The 5,456-nt window shown below is 35.9% G+C and overlaps 1 protein-coding gene across 1 annotated transcript in view; it reads left to right on the top strand.

The window, feature by feature from the left end:
* The window catches only part of LOC112454881 (intraflagellar transport protein 80 homolog), a gene marked incomplete at its 5' end in the record, with an annotated part of 105,899 nt that overhangs the window by 80,299 nt on the left and 20,144 nt on the right, over positions 1 to 5,456 (top strand). The window lies entirely within an intron of this gene.

Raw genomic sequence — 5,456 nt, forward strand, 5'->3', positions numbered from 1 at the left:
GTGTGTGTGTGTGTGTGTGTGTGTGTGTGTGTGTGTGTGTGTGTGTGACACTATAAACAGTTTAGTTTCACAAAGAATAGTATAAATACTTAAGTTTGCTCTGGTCTTCCCTATATAAGGCAAGGCTTTGCCATAACTTTTCTGAAATTAATACAAAAACAATACAACGGAATTAGTCACTCCAAGCCGCCCGCAACTCGAAAATATAGTGTTACACGCAGTTCTCACTATATTCGTCTCGCCAGTGCCGTACGCCTAATCGAATTTTTGTGACGCGTTTTTGAGTCGCAAAATCGAATTTACTTACCGATCCAAAAGGAGTTTCACTTTGTACGCATGTTGGTCGAATTTTCGTGACACTATTTCGTGAAGTTTTTTCGTGTCGCACAATCGAACTTACTACCGTACCAAAGAAGTTTCACTTCCGTTACACTTTTTCGTGTCGCGAATCGAACTCACTACCGTGCCTAAAGAAGTTTCACTTCAAAAAAATCTTTCAGATATGACAATTTTTCGCGCAGTTATGCTTATTTGAAGTTGGGCAAATTTTTGACGTAAATTTTTATTGCGATAATTTTGTTTCTTAGTATATATGCGCGTAGGTAATATATCGCCATATGATCTGAATGTTTCCGAGTTACTTTTATATTATGTACCGCTAGAATGATGCGTGCGTGCATGCGTGCGTGCGTGTGTGTGTGTGTGTGTGTGTGTGTGTGTACGTGTGCGTGTGTACGCGTGCATGTTTATACATATGTGTTGCAAATAATGCAATTGAAGGAAACGAAAACGAGGATCTTGAGAATAATTGAGACTGAGGAGTGGATTTTGATCGATAAATAATAGATGAAATACAGGTGAGAGGGAAGATTTGACAATCATAAAAGATAAAAGACAGATGAAGAATGTTAAAATCAACACACTCTCCAACGCAGAAGAAGAACCGCGGAAGATAAGGTTGTCTTCGACACATACATCATGTAGGAATGTCAGTAGTGGCAACGAAGCCAAGGCTTGACCGAAGCTATGGCGCTCAATTATTGACCAAGAATCTATCAGCCAATACTGGCCCATCATTGGCAATTTACTGATTGTTGAATTGTTAGGCGTTACAACGAAGGCTTACGCTTGGTTAACGTAACCCTGCTGAAAAAGCTCGATTAAATGCAATTAATATCATATTAATTTCAATAAGATTCTAAAGGCTTTATGACATTTTTTGGCCTACCCGGAAAAAAAAGATTATATATAATTATATATAAATATATATGATTAAATATGATGCAATTATATATGAATTTTGTCTCTATATGATCATATATAATTATGGGTGCGTTCGGTTTGGACGCTCACGCGCTGTAAGCGCTTATGAGCGTTACTCACGTCGTTCGCTTTAGCGTTGTAAGCGCTTACGGATCAACTAATGACGTCATCGTTGACGTCATAACATCTGCTGACAAACGCTTATTTCTGCAAGGTAGGGCAGTGTGAGCGTGATTAAGCGTAATCGCTTACGTTCATTTCGGAACGCATTGTTAGCGAATTGCATATCAACAAACATGTCGTCAAATCGAATTATAGACGGAAAAATTGTAACGATATTCCAATTTCTAGCATTTAACGTAGTGGTTTTCCCTACATTGAATTTCTCACAAATGGATCTGTACATAATTTAAATATTAAGCAAGGAAAAATTATATGCATACACAAATATAAATTAAAAATTGAATAAACGAAATATATAGGCTCTCCTGAATAAATCAAATAAAGGGAGTGAGAGAAGCAATTAGAGCCACGCGCGGTAATTAATGCGCAATCAAAATAAGTCAATAATAAAATATATTAGTTAATACAAATTCGGACGTTTCAACACTTTTTTTGTGTCATCTTCAGCGTAAAAATGAAAATAATACATGAAAATTTCAAACGATAAATTACAGTCAATCGCGATAAAATGAGTCAATTAGTAGAAAAGCGCAGTCAAATCAATAAAATAAAATTTATACGAATGTTCGGTAGTCTGTCAGGATATGCTCCGAATCGATCGCACCTTCGACGTTTCTCCCAGGTTGGAAGACCAGACCAGGTAGAAAGGAGAGATTCGATTGTCCTTTTTAAACCGTGAATCGGAGTCGCAATAATATGTTAAAAAACGCAATGTATCAGTATTAAAATTACAATCACGAATTCTTGCTTACGGACCATTACAGACCAGTAAGTCGCAGTGTTAAAATGTATTTGTCGCTCTGACATGTCGTGAGTGAGTGAATAAGCGTTGGTAGAAATCGGAAGGTTAACATAATAAAAGCGGTGTATACATTCGAGTTTAATTGTAGGGATAAAAATTAACAACGAATAACTCTAAATTTTTGATAACCCATCAATAACGTTCAAATAAGTATTCGGTAAACCTTCCGTGTCCGTCTGCAAATTCAATCCATTCCTGTCTCTTTACGCACAGCATCTCGGAAATTAAGCGTTTATAAAAATACGATTCATTATTTATAGAATTTCCACATTATCGAAATTATGATTCAATGCTAATCTATGATCTGTTATAACAGAATGATTATATGTAGGTATTCTAATTTATATATATGGTTCTGGTGTTCCTTATTAATTCTTGTTTGTAATTGTCTGCTCGTTTGGCTTACATATAAGATGCGTCGCACTCATTACAGTTAATTTTGTATACTACATTACATTGTTTAGAATGTGGGAGACTATCCTTATGAGCTTTTATGAAGGTTCGCATTTTGTTTAAGCTATTATACGATAATCTCACTTTTAAATCCCTTGTTATGTTCTTAAATTGTTCTGTTTAAAAAATTTAGAGTTATTTGTTGTGAATTTTTATCCCCACCATTAACTTATGTATACACCGCTTTTATTATGTTAACCTTCCGATTTCTACCAATGCTTCACTCACTCACGATATGTCAGAGCGACAGGTACATTTTAACACTGCGACTTACTGGTCTGTAATGCTCCGTAAGTAAGAATTTGTGATTGTAATTTTAATATTGATACATTGCGTTTTTTAACATATTGCGACTCCGATTCACGGTTTAGAAAACTGACAGACTACCAAACATTCGTATGAATTTTATTTTATTGATTCGACTGCGCTTTTCTATTGATTGACTCATTTTATCGCGATTGACTGTAATTTATCGTCTTAATTTGTCGACTGAAATTTTCATGTATTATTTTCATTTTTACGCTGAAGATAACACAAAAAGTGTCGAAACGTCCGAATTTGTATTAACTAATATATATATTTTATTATTGACTTATTTTAATTGCGCATTAATTACCGCGCGTGGCATTGCTTCTTTCACTTCCCTTTATTTGATTGAAAAATTGAAACAACACAGTGTAATAATAATATTAATAACATACCGATGTAAATCCGGGGTGATTATTTTTCATATAGCGATAAATAATTGTTTTTTAGGTGATATTGTTTTACGTCCTAATTTTGATCTTAGTAATTTTAGGTTTTAAAATTTGTAGAATAAAATTAAATGTTGCTCGGTTTATTCTAAAAAAAAGGATTTATTTTAAAAATTAAATATTTTTCCTCATCGAATAATAATTCTAATAATGTTATTATTTGTGCAAATATAACACACAATAACCTATCGTCTGCCATTTTGACGTGCTCATAGTCGCTTACATTGCCAAAACGAATGACATTTCTTACTATTGTGTAAGCGCTCAGATACCAAATCGAACGATTGAAAACAGCGCTTATAAGCGTGAGCGCTTACAGCGCGTGAGCGTCCAAACCGAACGCACCCTATATATAATCATATATGATTATATATAGTCAATATAGATTGAAAAAAAACTGTTTAATTTCGATAATAAAGCATTGATAAATTAAGTGTATATTTTTTCAAAAGCTATGGAATTAAAAGTGAAATGATTTATCCCATATATCATGACTTGGCGCTGCTTGGCGTGAGACACTACCGTGTTTCTTGATACCGTTCTTATACCACTATTTGTCAAAATTTAAATACGAGAAACGAATCCTATCGGATGCCATTTATCGGATAATCTGAATTTAGGATAAAAATAATAATAATAATAATAATCACGCTCGTATGAATATAAAAATTAAAAAGAAAAAGGCCAATGATCGAGCATTAGTAGATGTTAAACCATATAATTAATTAACATATTGTTACGCCCGTGCTGTACGACCGTGCCGTGCGCTCATACGAGTCGCCCCGTAGCGAGAAGTCGCGAATCGTCCTTAGCGACGGTTGTTTGTAAATATCGTTTGTCAGATTTACGCTCTGGATCTCGAACCTGTCAGACGTGTCTCGTTGTATCTGAGCAATAAATCCGTTCTTTTATAATCGAAGAGAGTATCTTTATTCCCGGTGACGGGGAAGCGCGGCGCGTTTGCGAGTGTGGTGAGAGTGCGAGTGCGGCAAACGCGTGTCGAGCGTAACAATATGTACAAAGAACGGAACGTTTTTTTACTTCACCGAGTCTTCTTCAGCCGTAGTATAAAATATATATAGGTTAACATAAATGTGTGTATAGGTATTCGTCGTAGTTACAAAAATATAAAATTCTTAAACCTATAGAGCCACATCACCGTTCGAGAGCCTAACGAATACATACTGAGTTTTTGTCATTGCATCTACGAAGTCAAAACCGGAGATAAAATGTAGTCAGCGAAATTACATAATTAATTCCTCGTTCGGAGGCGAGAATAAAGCGGGTCCAGTCCATAAAAGGTGTTGTTTTTGTCAGGTTGTATGGTCAAAGTATAAATAGGATGAATTTAAAAGTACAATATATATAATGCTCATGTGTTGTGTTTATATATGGTTATATATAATTATATATAATTTATGTGGATAAATGCTTTCTTTATATAATTTATGTATAAATTATAAGAACTCATATATAATCATATCAAATTGTATATGAAACATTGCCTACCAAAAGTTCCGGGCCACCTAAATAATTTGTGAATGGTTTGAAATATAGGCTTGAAATTTATAGGGATACAATGAGATCACAAAGTCTATTATTTAACCACAAAAACATCCACCTCCACACCCCTGGGGGACGGGGGGAGGGGGGGGGAGCAAAACAATCTTAAATAGCATGTGGGGTTGAGTGAGGGCTCGTTCGAAAGGGCTTTCCGAGACGAAAACAACGCGATGTCGCCGAGGTCTCTACGATTTTTTTCGCAGAGTTATGATTATTTGAACATTTCTATTAAGATTTTGCGATAGCGAGGGCCCACGGCGACAACAGAAGAAAGATAAGGCTTCACGCGGGCACGCGCGTTCCTGTGTATGTGTGTGTGTGTGTGTGTGTGTGTGTGTGTGTGTGTGCGTGTGTGTGCGCGTGTGCGTGTGTGTGTGTGTGTGTGTGTGTGTGCGTGCGTGCGTGCGTGCGTGCGTGCGTGCGTGCGTGCGTGCGTG

This window comes from Temnothorax curvispinosus, unplaced genomic scaffold (assembly GCF_003070985.1).
Source record: "Temnothorax curvispinosus isolate PA1 unplaced genomic scaffold, ASM307098v1 QBEX01005482.1, whole genome shotgun sequence".
NCBI classification, from domain to species: domain Eukaryota; kingdom Metazoa; phylum Arthropoda; class Insecta; order Hymenoptera; family Formicidae; genus Temnothorax; species Temnothorax curvispinosus.